The 21,142-nt window shown below is 53.1% G+C and overlaps 1 protein-coding gene across 6 annotated transcripts in view; it reads left to right on the forward strand.

The window, feature by feature from the left end:
- CASKIN2 (CASK interacting protein 2) overlaps positions 1-21,142 on the forward strand; it is a 55,509-nt gene that overhangs the window by 4,620 nt on the left and 29,747 nt on the right. The gene's annotated exons all lie outside the window — the stretch shown is intronic.

The raw sequence follows: 21,142 nt of genomic DNA on the forward strand, positions 1-21,142 counted from the left end.
GCAGCCTTTGGGCTGGAGGGTGGGGGGATAGTGAAAGGAAAGAAAGCAGCAGGGGAGTAGCAGGGGGGGCTGCTGCCATGAAGGGTCCTTCAGTTATTACCACTCATTCCTGGTTGTATTTATCTTGTGAAAAATTACCAGGCAAGCCAGTCAACTGGAACCAATTGTCAGGCCTTGAGATTCAGACTCTCAGTCTGGTAATGTTTAACCCTTCGGTCGGATCCTTCTCTTCCATGTATATTCTGAAAGATCAACTACAGGACTGAAGTCAGAATAGGCTTAAGGCCAGGTCTAGATTTAAGACTGGATACTGGCCAGGCTGTGATAAAAGGAGAGACCCTATCGCTGCGGTGAAGATATGTCGGGGTCGATGGAGGCAGCAGTTATGCGCGTGCATTGTTAGCTTGTTGCACAGGATCCTAGTGGGTGGGCCGTGCAGCCTTTGAGGGGTTGAAAAGCTCTGGGAGGAAATGTGGAGGTGGCAATGGAAAAAGCAGGTGAGAGCTGGGTTGCTGTGTGCAACCGAGGCACAGGAAAGCCAGATCGCTGGGAGAGGGAGGGATTTAGCCACGTCCCTTCATATGAAGGAAGGCATGATCCAGACACGGCAAAGGGATGGAGTGCCCCAGTCAGAACTGCTTTGACCATGTATAAACTCTGCAGAGACCAGGGCATGAGAGATCGTGACCTGGTGAGGAAAGGAGAACAGCCCTGTGAGTTCTGGCCCCCGTGATGTGGAGACAGACAGACTGGAAGTTTCTGATGTTTGAGGAACTGGAGAAATAAAGGGACAGGGTGGCAAGGGGATGCCTATTGGCTTCTCTAGATCAGAGATCTGGTAGGGAAAGAACTGGAGTAAAAGGCGTTGAGAGTGTGAGCTTCGTTAAAACAGCAACCCCTGTGATAAAGTTGAGGCCCTGAAGGTGTCTTATCCCTGATTCAGGTCCTTACTAGTTGTGAGGCTCTTCCTGAAGCAGATGGGACTTGAATGTGGGAGATGGGTCACATCCCAAGCATCTGAGGACACTGGTGTGTTAGATTAGGAGAAGAGAGATGGAGCTAGCTAAAGGAACAGCTTGCAGGAAAGTCAACAGAAGCCAGGGGAGGGAGAGTGGAAAACGACCCAAGCTAATCTACTGTGTGAATAAGGAAGCCATTAGTGCGAATAAGTAAAACACGACAGTCTAAAGAAAGCACGTGAGAGATCTGAGCCAATGCCTGACTTCTGGTGTCTCCGACTTCAATGGCCTGGGTTGATTGTGGAGTGGAAGGGGGTAAAGAAACTGCGCTGGATCTGCAGAGCCATCCTGCTGAAATCTTTCTTTAAGGTTCCTTTTAAAATGCTCCCCTTTTCCCGATCTGAAAGAATATGCATTTAAGCTGGATGCTGAGGTCATCTGAGGGGAATGGGAAAAGAAGAAAAGAGGAAAGTCGATACTGGGAAAGAAGGTCTTGGATCCGGTCCCCCTAGAAAGGGATTTGCATCAAAAACCCACCACCATCACCCGCACGCTACACAGCACTCTCTGCAGAGGAGCTGAGGATGGACCAGGCCAGGGATCTACAGCTGCCCGTTCAGTCCAGGAGGTAGTCTGCCCTAGACCAGGTCAAGGCACAGTGTGGAGGAAGCTCTCGCCCTCCTGCTGCCTGTGCTGTGAACACAAGACTCCAGCTGCCAGGTCTGTGCATTTGGCACTCCTTGCGCATGCAAAAGAATTCATGTGAAAGCTTCATAGGAGAAAAACTTTGTGGGGGGAGGGATAACGGAGAGTGACTTGGCAAGACGAGGAGCTGCTCAGGGCTGCATGCTCGGTGCCAGGAAATCCAGGGGAGTGAGGCTGGGGATTATAAAAACAAGGGGATCTACTTTGCTGGGTCAGACATTGCAAATCTGGAACTGGGAGAACGAGGCTGGGGGAGAACGAGGCCAAAACCCTTAGAATCCATAACACCGGGCTGAAGGGCCCAAAACATTTTTGCACCTTGCACGGTGGTATGGACTACAAGTGAGGGAGAACTTCCAGGCCAGGACAACATCTGAGCAGAGCCCCACGTGGGGCATCCTGATTTCAGGCCAACTCGTCTCAAGGAAAAGAAGAAGGTTGCATTGCAGGGATGACCTGAATGACACAGGTTATTCTGAGGGTTTGGAGAAACTAGGTCTGCGCTCTCAAGAGAGAGAGGCGAGAAAGATATCTGGCTTTCTGACAGAGCATCCCCCAGTAATGTGGAGATGAGGAAGGGCTGAGAATCGGGACAGCCCTGATTCCTGTACATAGAGCAAGCAGCATATGGAGAAAATGGTGAGGTAGGAACTGGTGCCGCTGGCTTTAAAGGGGTATAACGTGCGATGGAGCAAGAGCAGCCTCATGCTGGGAGGGGTGGAGTTAGGTTGGCTTGTCCTTCTCCACCCTAGTACCTGAGTCACCTGGTGACTCTGTCTCAATCCACTGTAATTGGAAAATGTTGTGTGCTAACCTTGCTCTGCCTTCGCCACTTCCCTTGCTGCCAGTCTGGGGGGAATCAGCCCCAAGCAAAGTTGCTGGCTGGATAGATTGGTAGGAAGTTCCCACAGCTACATGAAGCTCGACCCCTTCAGCAGAGAAGGCTTCTGCTCCCTATCGCTTGTGATTTCTCCCTTTCTCGCTTTCTTCCTGGCTACGACGCCATCTGAGCAGAACTTTCACTGCATTTGCTGCTCATTAAAGCGCCCTTCTGTATGACAGACTGAGATGCCGATTTTTTTTTTTTTTCTCTTTTAAATCCCTCTAAGAGTCCTTCTGCTGTCTCAGTGGATTCAGAGCTGCATCTCTGTGATTAGCCCTTGGGGATCTCCTGTGCCTAAAAAAAGTCACTGCACATAACCAAGAATCAAGCACAGTCCCAGCAGCAGGAACTTCAGGGACACGTCACTTAATATTCACCGTGCATCTTCTTGGTCGGTGCATGTCTTAGAAAATGTGGCTGCACAAATGGGTCACAGCACCTATTATTGAAAGGCCTTGGGAGGGCATTGGTAATGTTTCCCCTGCAAAAAAAAAAAAAAAAAAAGCAGAAGTGAGAGCACATCCATCCTGTGGCTAGACAGGGGAGGGCTCAGCAAGATATTATAAGGATGCCCTTTTCCATTGCTGCTTCTGCAGCGGGAGAGTTTCTCCCTCAAACCATACATGTCTGGGGAGAACCCAGGCCATGCTTTGTCAACCCCAGTGGGGTTGTCTGTCTAACCAGGAGTAGAAGAGTCCCTCTTTTTAATTTCCGTCTCCATCGCTGCCTCTCCTCCTCCAGCGTCTGAACAGTGCAGAGTTTAATTGAAATTGTTAAACGACCCGTCACGGCTTTGGCCTTTCTCCCTGGTGATCAATCACTTCCCTGGCTGGACGCGCTTGTTAACAATGAGCCAGTTGGTTGGGCTGGGGTGAGTGCCATAAAAAAAATAAAAATAAGGAGGCTGTGAGATTAGATTCCTAGGGGAGGAGATGGGCAGAACAGTCAGGACTGTAGTCATTGTCCCTTGGAAAGGGCAAAGTTTTACAAACTCTGCAAGCCCCTTTCTGAGGGGGAAGGGAGAAAGCAGGCCTCTGATTCCAGTGCCTGTGCCCAGGTTCGAAGGGCATAAAAGAATCCCACCCTGACTAGCAAAGTTTGCACTCGCATAGTCTTGCTAAAACACAGCCGCTTCTGAGATGAATCAGACAACTATAAGGCAGCAGGCTACCAAGCTGCAAGGCAGAGGAGCTGTTTTAGGCCAGGTCATGCTCTCAGGGAGACAGAACCTTAATATCCATGGGAAGTAGGCAGGACCCCACATTTCCACATGATGTCCAAAGGCATGAGGATTATAGATATTACTTACCTACTTCATGCGGGTGGGAGTGGAATCATGGGCACACAGTGCAGTGAGACCCTTGGTTGGAGGGGAGCAAGTTGGTATCAACTCTTAGGTATAAAGAGTTGAGTTGTCCCTGCTTGGATTGAACCCTTGGTTCCATGGGATCTGGATATTTTAAGCCCACTGGGACTTGCTGGGCTCTCAGACCTTGTGCGTTGCAAATGTTTCTAGCTAGGACACACAGCATCTCTTTCATCTTTCCTGGAGTCTTTCTCTGTTTTTTCCCCCTATCCTTGATATCCTGTGGCTGTGAGTTCCATGGTTTGTGGAAGCATCTCTTCTCAGTGGTTTTCAGCATTGTCACCTTGTCCTACCATCGTTTACAAGAGATGGGGAGAACAGAGCTCCCCGCCACCTTTTACCAAGCCATCCACTTTTGTACAGACTGGTGTTTCTCAGACTCGAGTCATGTAGCCTCTGTGTACCCCAGTCATTCCCTGGATAATAAAGCTGCAACGTTCATCTCTCCAGCCATGCTTAATCTCTGACTACCTATAGAACTTGTCTACATGTCTTCTTCCTCTTCCTCCACTTCTATTTTCTCTTTCCCTTCGGCTTTCCCATGCCTTCCTCTCACATGCTTTAGGAGTTGGCCTCCTGGGTTTCCTCCCTGGCTTTGGCATTGTGTGACCTTGGACAAGTCCCTTCAGATCCCCTGGCTTCAAGAGAAAACGCTTGACCTCCTCTGTGAAGTACTGATAGCCTTTCTTTCCGCAGGCTACAGCTGTGTGAAGCATTATTAAGTCACAGGGATCTCACTAATGTTTTGAGTGACTGTTTCCCAGTACACTGAAACTCCATTGCAGGAATGCACAGACCATGAATTCCCGTAGAAGGCTTGGGCTGGGTGGGAGGGGGAGAAATGAACTTTGCAGGCTTCTGTATTGGCTTCTTCCTGCTCATCACCCACTGCTTGCAGCAGAGTAAGTGCCTATGTGTGGCAAAGGGTGGTTAAATTTTAGTCCTCCTTTCACATCCACACCCCCCACCATCCCTCCATCCCATCCTAGCCCCGCGCCTGCCATGGAGTTTGCTTGGCACGTTCTCTCCGTGTCGGGATCTCTGGCATCCCAGCTGCCTCCTGCAGTGGGCAGGGTCTTGCCAACAGAAGGAATGTATTCATCACGCCTACTACTTGCTGGAGTTGAGAGTTCAGCTATTTGAGCTGGGGATAGTTTTTAGCCCTCCTTTCCAACCCCTTTCTGGCTGTCAGGACAGAGGTGCAGGGAGCAGCATCAGAGCCTGCAAAAGGAATCAGTTTACTGTGACTATGATTTGGTGGTTGTTTTTTTTCCAAAAGCTGGCCTCTGACAGTTGTTATGCTTGGGAAAGAGCCATCACTGTCCTTGGCTAGTGGTGCCCGCAGCTGGGCTGCCTTTGGACCTCAAGTTAGCAAAGCTGTAGTTGTGCTCTGTTAGCACAAGGAGATAAGCCTGAAGCAGCAAAAAATAGAGTGAAGAGCAATAAGGGTATGAGTTGGGAATAGCCCGGCTGCCTGGGAGAAACCCCTCTCAAGTGGTCAGCATGTCCCTGGGTGGTTGGTAAGGGAGATCTGTGCTGCAGGTACCTGAGGTGCAGGAGGGGGAGTGCACCCCTGGTTAAACGCTGCTGGGGTACATGTAGATGGGGAAGAGGCTGGCAACCCATACAGAGGCTTCCCTTCCTGTTAGTGCAGGAATTCAGCTGCCAGCAATGGAGGGCAGGAAAGGAGCAGCCTAACCTGGTGTCAAAAGTAGGACTGGAGCTTGACTTTGAGTAGGTCAGGCTGCACCTGGGCACCATGCCAGCCTGCCTGTGGCCCTGCAGGGGAGGAGCACGTCACTGGCACGTTCACACTGATTATAGTACTGCTGGGCCCCATCTAGATCCTGTCCACACTCCCATGAGGCAGCCAAGAGCTCCTCTCCCAGAGAGAGGGACCAGACCCCACTCTGTCACGAGCCCTTCTGCAACCTGCCCAGTGAATAAACAGGCCAGGGATGAGCAGCCAGCATCGCACTGCCCCAGACTAGGTGGTGGTGGGACTAATTTGGGCCACTGCAGTAGCCTGAACCCAGCATTTGCTATGTTTGGGGCAAGATCACTGTATGTCTCCTATATCCCATACGTGCTCTGCAGTGCCATCTCACTCCCCTCGATGGTTTCTCTTTCCCTGCACTGTTTATCAAATGCCAGAAGTCCTGGCTGATAAGGAAGGGCTAGTTCAGCGAAGCAGCTCTACAATGTGTCCCTGCCCTGATTCCTTATAATACCAGGATATGGGCTTCATCCTTCCCTTCACGGACCCAAGCCTTGCTGTGTGGCAGAGCCTGGGGGCCATGCATGGGCTGGCTGAGCTTCCTGGGGCCAGGGCAGGTGCACTCAATTAGAGCATGGGGTTAGCCAGTGGTGCAAAGAGATCAGGTGGCACAGCCCACGGCAGAGTCACATGTCCCTAAAAGTTGCATTGACACTAGCCTGCAAGCCTGGTCATTGATCTCTTGGAGGGGCTGTGCCAACGTGGGGGAGGCAGGAAGAGCTTATCCTGAGTGTGGGCAGCTACACAGGATCACTCGCTGGCCACGTTCTGCCTGGACTCTCTCTCTCTCTCAGCTGTGCTGGATCCCTGGTGTGAGCCAGTATCTAGCAGCACAATGCCACAGGCTGGGCTGGGGGGAAGTTGGGGGCTCCTGTCACTTGGGTGTTTCTAAGCACCTCCTGCAGACACAGCTACAGCCACTGGCTAAGCTGGACGGAAACCTTCCCTCCCTTTCCCCAAGAGCCAGGCCAACGGACGGGCCCCGAATGCAGTGTGGATGCTGATAGCTCAAAGTCAGGCTGAGGGGAAGGCTCGAGCCTGTCGGAGTCTCCTTGTGACAAGAACAGCCGCTCCTGTAATGAGGACAGACCTCCTGAGGCCTGAGCATGGAGGGATGGCAAGAACTAGATTGCTTCCTCTGTGCTCCCCATGACTGTCTGGTGGGCAAAGGGGTATGCGTGGGTAACCAGAGTGGGGTTTGCAGGTGATGTTGGCAAGGCTGCCAGCTAAATGCTGCTTAGGAGGACATGCAGCCTGTGAGCACCACAGACTTAACAGCATGCCCGGCCCAGCACAGGCAGGAGGCTGGCCATTGGGGTGGAAGGATGCAGTTTTCTCCAGGTACTTCAGCAGCCTGTAAGGCAGTGAAAGAAGGCAGAGAGGTCTGGGAAGATGAAGCAGCTAGGCTCACTAAGCCAGAAGTCTCCTGGGATGTTAGGCTTTTACCTGGCTGTTCCCTATCTCCCCAGTTCATTTGTAAGAGGGTGGGGCAGCGGGGCCAGGACTGAGTCATCTCTTTTCTGCAGAGTCCAATCACCTTTCCCCCATTGAGGGCTGGGGGCAGTTTGGAGGTCTGGGTACCCCTGAGAAAAGCATTTGCATAACAAAGCAGTTGTCCAAACCCCCCTGTGTTATCTGGTCCCCTCACCACAACCTCACCACGGCCCTGCTAGCCATCCCATGCATAGTGCTACTGCCCCTTTTCTTCCTGTAGCCTGGCCAGCTCACCCCCACTCCACCTGCAAAAAGCAGCGCTGGCTCCCAAACCCTTCCATGCCTTCACTCCAGCCCTCCAGACAGGCACGTGCAAGAAAAGTCAGCCTTGAAAAGTAGGTCCAATGTGACTTGTCCAAGGCCTGGCATGATGCAGTGGCAGAGCTAGGGGTAGAGCCCAGGTCTCCCAACGTGGGCAGTGCTCCATGTGCCAGTGTGCACAGGAGGAAGATCAGCAGGCCTCATCAGAGAGCTCCTCTTCCCTCCAGGTAGAGCTGCTCCCCTCAGCAGTTTTAGCTGCATCTCTAATATATGTTCCTCCCTGCCTATCTCAGCTAACACAAGCCCCAGTCTAGTGACTGCCAAGATGGCTAAAAACCACAAGAGTGGGGTTGACAGGCAGCTGCCAGACACTGACAGGGTTGGGGTGATGCAGCTGGAAGCCTTAATGATGGAGCTGTGTCCCTCATTCACATTTGTTATAGAAGCATCTCATGCCGGAGCCCCAGGCAGCAATCCAGGCAGCAATCCAAAGCTGTTGTAATGAGATCGGTATTTGGAAGCAGTGACCCTCAGACCACAGCTCCTGAGCCACAACTGGCCCTTCCACTTACTGCCCGTGACGTGTTAGCCAAGATTTTTATGCAAGGATTGAGTCTGTTGTTCCTGCAATCATGAATAATGCACTACCTGCCTTGCTCAGCCGTGGAACAAGCACGGTGTTTCCCAGCTGGAAGTGTTTTGCCACAGTTCACCTGGGTGGCTCTCGACTTAGTCCGGACTGAGTGTTACGGGCCTACTCTATCATCTAAGTTCATGAACTGTGCACGGATTCTCATGCGTGTTAAGTTTCCCCCCAGGGGACCATGGGCTGAATGCTGCTCACAGCTCCCCTGGTCTAATGCCAGAGATTTCAGATCAGAATTTGGCCTAAAGTCTTATCCAGGGAATAGGCTTGATATTCCAATGGGTCTTTTCCCATTCTAGTTCTCGTGCTCCTTGGTTAGGGATGTGGTTAGGCAGTGACAGCAGTCACTCCCTGATTAACATGCAACTGTGTTTCCATCGTAAGCTGTAATTTTTTGTCTTCAGCTCAGCCCAAAGAGGCTTATTCACCTCACAGTTGGTTTTTGAGATTTGAGGCTGAGAATTGACTCAGAAAAGGGATTTCTGATTCATGGGTTCTTGCTTGTGAAGTTCACCCTTAACTTTGCCCTTCATGGCTTTCTAAGGTACTTGAAAGGAAACGTTCACCCAAAGCACTGATCTGCAGCTGCAACCTTCTCTCCAATTAGCTAACAGTTTTATGTGTGGAAATAAGTATGCTTGCCATCGCTGGCCCTCAAGTGTGGGTTAGACCCTGCCGGGATAGCATCTGAAGCAATTTCCACACTGTGATGTCTCATCCTTCCAGACAGCGGTAAGCTGTTGATCCTTCTTTCTCACCTGGGCTCTGGAAGTCAGATTGCAGCCAACAGCCTTTGGGCTCCACTCAGATTTTGGTGTCTCCGCTGCTGTTGCAGCCTTGTGGCTTCTCAGAGTTTTTCCCTTCCTTTTTCTGAAGCTGCTCAGTCATCCACTGCATTTACTTTCTGCTAACCAAGAAAAAAAAGTCACTAGACACTCAAGAAACTTGCTTTCTTCTCTTCCCTGACAGTTGTGCAGATTTGGAGCTCTCCAGCAATGCCCTAGAAAGACTATCTAGGGCGCCCTCCCAGGATCATCCGCCTCTTACTCTGTTGGCGGAGGAGACCTCCTTCAAAGGGGCCTGTCTTCCAGCTCCCTCTGTGCCCCCAACCCCCCCCCACTTCCCATCATCATCTTTCTTCAATGGTTCAGTGGGACCTGCCAAGGGCACCTGCCCATGTGCATCTACAGCCTGATCCAAATCCCACTGGACTCAAAGGGAAATATTCCTATTGACTGCAGTGGGCTTTGGACCAGACTCTCCAACAGGATGCCTAACACAAGGTGCCTACAGGGGCAGGGGGAGTGGGACATGCATCGCAGGAAGAGGGTGCTGGACGGCAATGTCTTGGCCTTCATGCCTGTCCCAGCTCATAGATTCTCATAGTGGAGCTTCATGCTGCTCTGCACGTATGACCCCATCTTGGTTGCCTTGCGAGTCTTGGTGAGGCCAAAGAGAGTAGAGCGACCCAGACTTGTCCCTGCCTCCCCACGCACCTCCCCTCTCCTCCATGCCAGCATTTGGGGAGGGGAGTGGGGCCTCCGCTCTCACATCAGGTTCTATTTTATTATTGAATTCCAGACTTGATTGACAGCACCTCCTGAGGAAGATGGTTTCCATCTGGACCAGGGGGTCTGGAATGTGCTGGGCAGGGTCCCCAGCCCTCCTCCGGGGGAGCCTTGGAAGAGTTAAATACGCTGAGTCTTTTTTTTGTGCCGAGTTTTGTTTTTAAAAGAGCCCAGCCTGCCCTGGCCCGATGCCAGGCCTGGAGCCGCTGGCGGCAAAATCCAGCATGAAAGTATGAAAGCGCAAAAAAACACCTTCCCTGGCTCTCCAAGCCGGCCGGGGAGGGAGGGCAGGGGCTGCACCCCAGAGGTGCAGGACAGCCAAGCAGGGTCCCCCACGGCTGATCCCCACGGAGATCCAGGGGCTCGCTTAGAGTTGGGCTGCTCGTGCAGTATGGCTCTTGCCTGCCTCTGTAGGTGTCCCAGTGATTCACAGACCTGTCTGGAGATGCCCGATGCCTCCCGGCAATGACTCTGGTGGAGCAGCCTAATCTCCTGGCAGAGGGTTAGATTGTATCATCCTGATCCAGGGTTTACAGGGATGCCAAGTGATGGTGCGGCTCACGTGGCAAGCCAGGGTGTGTGCGCTCGGGGCTGTTGGCAGCCAGGCATAAAGGCTTGCATTGCAAGCCGACACCATTTGATGGAGAGATAAAGGAGCAGGACTTTCTACTGTGAATGCTTTGCCTGGGTACCAAGGATCCTACGGGTGCTAGGGCATCGTGCAGGTGCAGAGCTGTGGTCTGTAAAGTCCTGCCGCAGTCTCTGCTTCGCAGCCTTCAGTCGCTCTGTGTAGCTCATGTGCAGACGAACAGGCTGGTTGTTAGCCTGAGCTCTTGCCCGGCTGTCCCAGCAACTGTGCTATCAAGTGTGCAACTTTCTTCGAGACAGTGATGTCCTGAGTAGGGGCAGCAGCAGCTGCAGAGCAGGTGATAGGTCACGTAGTGACTGGCCCCTGAGGCAAAACCCTGCCTTTGGGGACGGAAGAGCTCCCGGGGTTTCCTAGCACTGCCCTTCACCTCCGCTTATGGGTGCTGTTATCTCGCGGGAGTTGCATCATGGGTTTTTGGCTCACTCCTCTGCTTTCGCAACAAGTCAACAAGCGTGTGGCATAATGCCTCCATGATTTTGCGAGGAGCTGCCTGTGTGTGTACACAACAGCGGGAGGGGAAGTGGGCCTCAAGGACTTCTGATCTGTAACCATGCAGGCTCCAACCCTTGAACTCCTGGGCAGTCTGGGAGCCTCGCACCCTCTTCCCCTGGCCTGCCTCGCACCCGCCTCCATGGTAGTGTGAGCCTGTGGGATGCCTCCTGCAGAGCAGGGGAGATGGGAGGCTGCCAGGCTGGCACTGCCACTGGTATTCCCTTCTCCTGTAGCAGCACCGACACGAGAAGGGAATACCAGTGGCAAGGAAGCCATCCTGGCCGATGTGCACAGGCTCTTACAAGGGGCACTCCCATCCTATTGCCTTGCTGTTCTCACCTCTGCTCTCTCCCTTGCTCCCTCCTCCAGAAACTCGGAGAGGTGGTTCCCAAGCCCATTTATCCTCTTTGCAGAGAGGCAGGAAGTGGACTGTGAATTGGGAAACCCGGGGTCTGCATCTCTGCCCCTGCCTGGCTTTGTGATGCAGCATGAGTCGCTTTTCCTCCAGTGGCCTCCCCATCCCCACCTGCATGCTCAGGGTGATGCTTAACGTGAGAGGCGGATTATGAAGCACCTTGAGGTCATCTGCTAGGAGATGCTATTGATGTGAAGAGCAGCGCAGGTTGCAGGACTTTGTTTCTGGCCTACTACGACTCCTTCCTCCCTTTCTGCTCCTCCGTCTGTGCCTCTTATCTCCTCTGAGCCACACCTGTCCAGTCCCTTCCCAATCCCTCTCTGCAGCTTCTTTTCTCCCTGTCCTGCTGGTGGCCCTCCAGTGTCTCAGCCCCCAGCACAGCCCTTTCATTTCAGCTTCTGCATCTAGGAGAAATCCCTAAGCCCTGCACGTGTCAGTCTCCCTGATTCTTGGCTCCGGTGCCGTGCCTCCAAGCATCCTGCTCCACCCTCCGGTTAGGCTATCCTGAGTCATCTGCTCTCCCGAAGGACGTGTGTGGGACATGCTCAGCGCTCACCAAAATTACTTTAATGCTGGGAGTGTCTCGTCACAAGGAGACAAGTAAACAGAGGGTGCTATTTGTGCGCCCTTGGTAGTGCACGCTCCTGCTTGCTGCTGTCCCGTAGGCTGAGAAGAGGCCTCGTGACCTTGAACTTGTGTACTGCTTCCCTCCGAAGTGGGCCAGAGTTCTCCTATGCGTGTTGACTAATGATTACCTAGGAAGGGAGCTGTTTATCCTCTGAACTGCATGTGCTCTCCATGGAGAAACACTGGTGCTACAGCAATCAGGGCAGAGAGAGCTGCTAACCGAGGCATTGTAACTTGGTCCTTTGGCTCTATCTGCAGTCACCTAAGTTAAAATGCCCTGGTGTTCCTGGCTTGGAAAGAGTTAAATGGGTTGATACGACACTGCAGGGCAGGGGGCTGGGTGTCCTCGCTGGACAAAAGGAAGGCAAGGAAGAGGAGAAGATCCAGGGTGTAGGCTGACTAGGGCGAGAGTCATAGGCCTGGCCAGTGCTGTTGGGAAAGCTGGAGCTGAACTCTACCACGCTGCTGTTTGGGCCCTTTGTTAATAGATCCAGGAAGGGGGCAAGGTACTTACCACGCATGATGCTTGGGCTTTGTATGAGGACAGTTTGGGAAAGGCTTCTGTATACAGCTTGGCTGTGGAGACATCACTCCTGGCACCAAACCTCTGGGTCCAGATGCTTTGGGCAAGACCCAGAGCTGCAGCCAGCTGCAGGAGCACATCTAGCTTTCAGTCTGTGCCAGCGTCACCTCTACTATGCTAAAGCCTTTCCAAAGAGACTTGCTGAGCCCCAGCTACTGCCAGAAAAGGACTAGCACAGAGAGTGTGGTCTCAGTGGGGTGCTGAAGCCTGGCCATGAAGTATCTGGAGCCATGTCGAGGCTTCTGCTTGTGGCACATTCCTCCCTGTGTGGTTATATCTTGTGTCTCGCAAGAGCCGATGGACCCAAGCCACATCCTTTTGACAGCCTCACAGCTCCTTCTGTAGCAGAGGCGGCTCAGCTGTAACCTCCCTGACCCCCATCCCTTTAGGTACAGACCTGATGTTTTGGCCCTCTAGCACAGGGGTAGGCAACCCCTGGCATGCAAAGGCATTTTGCTTGGCACATGCACCTTGGGATGGACAGCAGGGGAGCCACAAGGGGCCTGATCCTTGTTGTGGCAGTGCAACCCCAGCCCTTTCCCCACTGCCTGCCTCAAGGTGCACATGCACCCGCTGCCGGCAATGAGCCAGGCTGGGGTTCTGCAGGCAGCTTTTTGCAGCCTCCCTGTTACCTGCTACGAGCAGCCTGGGCTTCGTGGCAAGCAGCAAGGGCCTGCCCAGAGCCTGGGCTGGTTGTGGCAGGAAGCCAGGAGGCTGCAAGTGGCTGCACTGGGGTCCGTGGAGCCCTGGTCTCATTCATTGTAGGCAGCAGGTGCACATGTGCCTTGGGACGGATGTATGGGAAGGGGCCAGGGCTGCACTGCCACAACAAGCATCAGGGCCTTTACAGCTCCCCTGCCACCCAGCCCTGGCATGTCAACATGTTGCAAGTCGTTTTTGGCACTCTGCCCAAACATGTTGCTGACCTGTGGCCTAGCAGGAGCCAAGGTGACTAAGGCATACATAGCACTGGCCTATTTGCTGCATAGGTTTGCTGTCCATTTGGCAAGGGATAGGGTTTCAGAGGCAGATGCAGAAGAGGCTGCTCCCTAGACCAGACTCCCCACCCTTCAGGGCCCCTATGTTCTTGCAGTGCAGTGCAGCCCATTGTAGCATTGCCCTGCTCCAGTTGGAGCTCCAGTCCAGATGTGGAGCCCGGCTGTGAGGAGGTGCCGGTGCCCATTCGCACATGTCTGTGTGTGTGCCTAGAGACGCTCTCCTTTGAGCTTGAGCTCAGCCCCAGGAAGGGAGCGTGCCGTTTCCTTGTGTGCTGACAGCTCTCTGAGCTAATGCTCTATTTCTCCCCAGTAACCTCATAGCTCTGTGTCTCGGAGCATCTGTTTCCTTGTCTATATTTAGCTGCGCTCGCTGGGCCGCACATGGAGGGGTGTCTCGGAGTTACTGCTGTGTTCTTGTCACCCCGAGTCTGGACTCCAGGCAGGGAGTTTCTGGCCCCCGCCCCCATCCCATGTGTTATGTCTGTGCTCCATCCACGCTGCATCGCAGAAGCTTGGACCTCTCCGCTCCAAGCACCGCCAGCCTGAAGCCCTGAGAATCATGAGCCGGGTTTCTTTGTCTCCAGCTAGTTGTCTCTAAGCCGAACGCTAACTGCCTGCTCCTGGGTGTAGCCTGGGTCATGGCCTCAGTCTGACCGTGCTGGTGAATGGGAGATGGTGCTCTGCTCTGACCACTTCGTCGTTGCCCAGAGAGCCAGCCAGCAGCTCTGCTTGTGCTTCCTTCTGCAGATTGCTCATGCCCCATCCCAGCCTGCAGTGGGGGGGGGGGGGATTTGTGTAACTTCCAGTGCTTGGTCTGTGAAACCCCCTTTTTAGAGACATCCAAGAGAGCTTGGCCAGAGTGGGGACAGGCAGTCAGACGACCCCTCTGCCCGTGGGGCGGGTGTGAGTGCCCTCTGCTCACTGATGCCAGGTGGAAAGCAGCTTATTGGGTGAGCAGGACTGCAGAGCTGCGATTCTTACATGGTGCAGGGAGGTGAAAGGTAGGTACCCGATGGGCCCTGCTGGCTCCCTGCTGTCCCATCCCTGGTCCTCCCCACCCCCAGCCCAGAGGATGCCGCTCTTCTTTCCACTTGTACTCAGCAGTTTTGCCTTGCTAAGCTAGCAAACCCAGCCCCCTCATCCGACTCGACTCGGGCTTGCCGGGGCTGTTTTCAACAAGCACCTTCACTACTCCCCAAAAGTGTAAACAGATCAGGTTCCTGGCAGGGGAGCCAGACAGGCCTCAGCTTGAGTCCCGTTGCCTTTGTGTTGGGTTGGCGTAGGTGAGGTGGGAGGAAAGAGGGGCAGGGCTCCTTGAAACCCTCCTTGGGTGTTTGTAGCCCAGTGAGGGGATGCAGCCTTCAGGGGGGAGGACCTGGTCCAGACTTTCTGAGACCCACCTCCAGGCAGGGGTGGAGGAGGGTGCAATCACAGAGAGGGACTAGGGTTTGGGCCTGATCCTGCCACCAACTTGCCCAGTAACCGTGATTCAGTGGGTCGTGCCGACCAGTTCTGGGAGCCCCCGGGATCAAAAGGGCTGTGGAAGGGCAGGGCTTGCTTTGGGCCACAGTTTGGGAGAGAAAGGTTCAGCTTACTAAAGGGATTTATCCCGCCAGCGTGCTGGGCTGGATGAAAGGCAGGGCCACACTGACTAGCCAGTTATGCCTCACAGGCTCAGGACTTTTGTTGGCCTGGGCTGAGCTTGGGTCCGTTGTGTGCGGCTCTGCTGGTCTGCAGCTGGACTGGAGGGGAGGGTGCAGGGGCCAGGCACCTTCAAAGGGAGGTGTTGGGTTGCCACCAGCTGCTTCCCGGGAGCGCAGCAGAGTCCTCGCAGCTTCCCAGCTGCTGGCAGAGGACGAAGGCATGAGATGCTGTTTGCAGCTTAGGCCAAATTCTTCTTTACCTTTTGGTGCCAGCCTGCCCAGCCCTCCAGCGTGTTCACTTGGCTTGAACTCCTTCACACAGCAGGAACAAACAGATCCCTCCTTTTTCTTTCTGGTGGCTTTTCTTCCTCCTTTGCACTAAAGATTTTGAAAAGAGGTTCCCTCCTCCCCTGTCTGTCTGAGTCGGCATTTGCAGCATCTCCCAGGGTCCCACCTCCCGAGCCAGCCTGCTGCTGGTTGGGGAACCCTTGGCTGTTCCCAGAAACACTGCTGAGAAATGGGGATGTGCAGGGTCATTTGCCGAAGTGCATTTTTGGTATCAGGAAGGAATGTTACCCCTTGGCCAAGTTGGTATAGACTGGGGGATGATTGCCTGCCACTGTAGCAGGGGGCATAACCCTCTATCGGGGATCTCTTGACTGTAGATTAACAACCTGGGGTTTCCTGAGTGTCGGTACTCTGCTCTGAAGGGTGGTGAGGTGTTGTAGAAATACAGTTGCCCTAGTAGACCGTGTTCCCGTCTCTCTCCCTCCCCACAGCTGCATGTGAGTGGGTCTGGTGAGCTGCTGGGAATTAGTCAGATCTGAGTTTAGCGTGGGGTGGGGAGGGGTCCAGGCTCCCCCGTGTCCCACCAGAGCCATGTTCTGAAGTCTCCGACCTGCGTGTAAATCAGCAGCTGTCTATTATGTGGTATTCATTGGGGGTGGGGGTCCCCTCCCACTTCAGCTGGTCTCTCGGCAGCTGTCAGCCCTTCCTCATGCTTCCTACAGATGGCCGGCTCAGGATACAGCATATGGAACAGTAAAACTGGGGCTGGACAATGAGAGGAACCCAATAACATCTCTCTCCTCCCCCTCCCCAAGACAGCAGGTGTTTGGCAGGAAGGAGGAAGGGAGGCTCCGCGGGTCCCAGAATAACTCGGCCAATGCAGCGCCATGCCTTGAAGGTGCCGAGAGAGAAGGCTGCGGGGGAGTGTGAAAGCTGGGGGGTTGTGGAGAGATGGGAGGTAGAGCAGGACCATGGGGCCTGTCTGATCCATAGCCCATTGCAGCAGAGGGGAAGCCTTTCAACAGGCTCTGAGTCACGCCCTCGAGCTGGCAGGAGGGAGCTTCGCTCTCAGCCGGCCGTGAGCCGCATACGGGATGGTAACAAGGAGAAGTAAGTGGCACTTAGCTCCTTTCTTGGTGGTCCAGTCAGTTCTAGAGCCATCGCCGGTTCCACATCCCACCATGGTAAGAAAGAGGGTTCCTTGCCCCAAAACCCACTTCGCTGAGAAATCCCAGTCCTCTGGTGTTAATCAAATCCTACTTCTTTCCAAAACTCAGTCTCATCCAAAATCACTGCTGCCCCACCATAAGTGCAGAGGGTGGATCCAAGAGGCAGGAGTTCCAGCTGCGCATTTCCGAGCCAAAATTCCCCGGAGATTGGGGTGTTTAGATGTGGAGTTTTGCTTCATTCCAGGAGGGAGATAGGGGCCAAGGGATAAGAGCCTGGATCCAGATTTGCCCATGGAATGGAACCGCTGTGATCTGAGGTTTGGTTCAACCCGGTCACTAACTGCAGCCTGCGGCCCGTGGTTGCCTGAAGCTGGATACAGAAAATAAGCTGCCTGTTGTTTTATGTGGGTGCCACTAAGAAGAAGAGGGAGCAGCAGCCTCCCTGTTGCAGGTGAGTTTGCTAGGAAGGAAGAGGAATCCTACCTTTCACATGGGAGTCCCTTTGTAAACCGCCTTTCCCCAACACAGGAGGATCCTGGCTGCACATTCCTGAGCCAGGCTGGCTGCAAGGAGGATAAACCCCAGGGAAGTCAGAGTTCAGGAAAGGCATCTGTGAGGTATTTTTAAACACTTGTGACTTCAAACCCCGTCAGCAATGCTGCTGGCTGGGAGCAGTGGTTTGAGGTTAGCCCGCAGTCCCAGACACTGTGTTATGTGCAGGGCAGTGGCTGCTGAGAGGGGTGATTTCAGGAAAATTTGGCTCCTGGGTCCCAGGTGCTCCAGCACTCAGGCCAGGCACCCAAGAAAGAGAGAGATTTAATGCCAGTACTTAGCCACTGGCCTGTTGTGTGACCACAAACAAGTTGCTTCACCTCTCCATGCTTGTTCCCTTCGAATCCTGTGTCTGTCTTGCCTCTGTTTAAACTGCCCAGGACAGGAATGGTCTCCTACCCTGTGTATTCAATGCCCTGGCTCAGCAGAGCCCTGATCTCTGCCAGAGCTTCCAGAGGAGACTATACCATGGATGCTGCTGCTGATCATAGCTTCATCTGGGCAAAGCACGGGACATGCCAGGCAATCCTCCATGCACCACAGGGCAGCAGGTAAGGATCGGTGCCCTCCATCTATAAACTGGGAGGTACAGAGAAAGGTACCTGAGGCTGCATAGCAAGGTCGTGTCAGAGCTACAGTTAAAACTCTGAGGTCCTGGCTTCTAGTCTGGGAGCCTCTTTCCTTCTCTGGGAACGTTACCCTCTCGTCATGCGGATCTGGGCTGAGGTTCCCTGCTGCCAACAGGACCTTATGCTGATTTTGCAACCCCAGCTAGCAGATGCCAAGAGCTTCAGAGCCATGCCCACCCTGTCTGCCCTTAACTTCCTAGTGCTGTGCCTGGGGCCTGCTTACTTAAAGGTGCGACTACAGCTTGAGCTTTTGTCTTTTGTTTCATAGATATCAGCAATGGGATTAGGCCCAGAGCGCTCAGCAAAGCTGTCCTTGGGTTCAGCCTCAGTTTTTCCTGTTATAATTTTATCCATTGTTCCTGGCTAGACCCACAAAATAACAATCCCCCCCCTTTAAGTGTAAAAATCCTTCAGCTAACTACAGACCAGTGGTTCTCAACCTTGTAAGGCTCAAGGCAGCCCTCAGCAACAGCCAACCCTTCACTTTCCCTAATTGTTTTGACTGTGCAAAACTAATAGGGCAAATCTTCTGTTGCAAAGCACTCCCAAAGGCCACAGCAGGGCAGAATGGTTTTGACACGGTGGGTTTCTATTTAAAATCTGCAGATTTGTCTTGTGAATTATGTGTAGGTATGGCACCCTGGTTGAGAATCACTTCTATAAACTGTTATGTCCCCACACAGCCTTCCAAGGCATTACTTAGCCCCACTAGACTTATTGAATGCTCTTGATCTTCCCTAGTAAGCCAGTCTCTCCAGCTCCCTGCTATTTTCCGTTGCTCAGCTCTGAAATCCTTCCATATAGCCAGGCTCTTTCCAGCAACAAGGGTCCCCGAGCTGCGAATGCGATGACTCTGTGTGTGGTAGTAGCAGAGCTGTGTCTTTCCCTGTACCGGGCTGCTTAGCCTCTGTTTATGCAGCCCCGTCCTATGGTGGCCTTTTCTAAAATTGCTGATTTCATTGCTCACTCCTGCCACCTCTTCTGTTCCCCTCTCTGCAAAGCCTCTCAGCATCCTGCCTGCCCTGCTTCTTCCTCCCGTTGAATAGCGGCCTGTTGGATTAATTTTCCCCCCAGATGCTGTAGTTTGCAATTTTCCCAACCTGAATCTGCTTCTGTTTATTCTCTGCTGTGTTCCTAATCTCCCTAAGTCCCTTTGTATTATTTCTGTGGCCTCGTCAACGTCCCAATCGCCTCCCTGTTTAGCATCATCTGCTGATTATATTAACGCATCATTTACTCCGTCTCACATTAATGAAAACAAAATCAGCCCCAGCACTGACCCTTGCAGTGCCCCGCTGGACATAGCACCTGCACCTGGGTCCTTTGAGGCACAGCAGCACCCGAACCTCCCAGCCTGCTCTCTAAGCTGTTGGGCAGCTCAGATCCAAGCCAATCCAAATGGGTGTCAAGGGGTTTTGTTGAGGTCAAAGCTTTGTTACTGCTCTGTGCTACTTGTGGATTGTGGCTCTGCTGACCCTCAGGCTACCTGGGGATTTCTGTCTCTTGTGGCTGGGCCCTGGGGGGCACAGGGTGGACCAGATACGGGCAGGTAGCTTCTCACGCTGTATGTCCAGTGAAGTGGCCTTTAACCTGTGAGGAGGGAGTTGCGCTGGTTGTTAGATCCTTTGTCTTATCGCACTGATCTCTTCCTGCCCCGGGAGGTGTCCTGTCCTTTCAGAAGCATGGGGGAAATGGAAAAGACTCCACCTCTTCCCTGCGCAAATAAAGCTCCACTGAGTTCATATCCTGGAGAGGGGAATGGCCAGATCCCAGAAGAGCTGGTTACTTCACTGCCCGGTAACGTGTTTCCCTGGCCAGCTGGGAAAGGAGCTTTCCTATCTGTGAAGGAACCGCCTGACTTCCCCCATCCAAAGGCTTTAACAGCTGTTTCCAAATTGAAGAGGATGAGGAGTGAAGCTTTCAGCTTCCGTAGGGAATGGGAGTTTCCTCCAGCTCCTAGCAAGATGTCGTCAGCAGCCAGAGCCCTTGGCTGGGGGATCTTGTCTATTGTCAGTTTGTCAGGGAAGCTGTAGGGGCCAAATGCAGGGGACCTCTCCCTTCCTCTGCATGTCCTCTTGGTCTGGAGGTGAAGGGTTTTCACGTCATCCAGGATAATTCTGGAGCCTCGTGGCCAAGCAGTAACTCTAGCCCACTTCCTCCCCTCGGGGAATGTGGGACATGGTGCTCTAGATCGCTTTCTAGGTCCAAAAGGGTCTTAAGACTACGAGTGCTTTCCTAGTCTGTCTAGTCTGGTGTCTAGCAGGATCAGAGCAATGGTCCAGCTGCCTGAACCTCCAGACACCAGTGGGGCTATACTGTTTGTATGGGAAGAAGAAGATCCTCCTGTTGGGTTGCTCAGGTTCAGGCTAATCTCACAGACACACACCTTGATTCCTCCGACCACTGTGCAGACGGAGTGGAGCTGGAGAGGTTGAGGCTTAGAACCAGGGCGTCCCTTCTGGACACAGAGCAAAGAGAGAAATCCAGCCATTGTTGGTTGGCCTCCTGCCCCATCTTCAACAGCCAGGCTTGGGAAAAAGTATCAGCCCCCATCACGGCCTGCTCTGGCCAAGAAAATCACATTGTCCCTTTCTAATGACAATGATGCTTGAAATCTGTTCTCTGAGAAGGTTCTTGCTTGGTCTTCTTTACCAGCATTGGCTCGTGAAAGATAGTGGGCAGTGGTGCCATAATCGAACATGGCATTGTTTAGCCATTAAGACCAAAATCCAAGCAGAAGGGAGTTTGGGGACACAGTAAAAAGGAGCTAAACAGATTTTGTTTGACAATGAAACACCTAGAGCAGTGGCAAGCAATTATTTTGGACGGAGGGCCACTTACTGAGTTTTGGCAAGCCATCGAGGGCCGCATGACAGGCAGCCCAGGGCAGATTAATATTACTTTTCTGATTTTTTTAGGGGCCCCGCGGGCTGGATAGAATGGCTTGGTGGGCTGCATCCGTCCCGTCGGCCACATTTTGCCCACCCCTGAGCTAGAGTCAACCTTGCTGGTACAGTGGCTCTGCACTACTCAGTGCAGTCCTCCCCACGGGTAATGCCATCCAAGCCCCTTCTCTTCACATCCCTGTCCCTTGGCTGAGCTATTCCCATAATAGCACAGCAGGACCAGATTGAGACATGCAAGCTCTGTATTACCCACTGCAGGAACAGACAGGAATGGGGTTTCCAAGTTTCCTTTCCTTTCATTGTTCTGTTGTGTGTTAGTTTTAAGGATCTCTGTTTTTTTCTGCTCTGCTCTGCTCTGGGGGGTTTTCCTGGTGACAATTTGGTTTCTGCTGGGAATAGCTGAAGGACTGTGTTGCCAGCTGCATTTTAGCCAATACTGGAGTTGCCCAACACTTTGGTTTAATAATCACAGTGTGGCTGTGCAGATCAGCAGGGACCCATTGTTCCTTCCTTTATCTGACTTTCAGAAGGG

This window comes from Crocodylus siamensis, chromosome 8 (assembly GCF_052110815.1).
Source record: "Crocodylus siamensis isolate JL-2025a chromosome 8, ASM5211081v1, whole genome shotgun sequence".
Lineage (NCBI taxonomy): Eukaryota > Metazoa > Chordata > Crocodylia > Crocodylidae > Crocodylus > Crocodylus siamensis.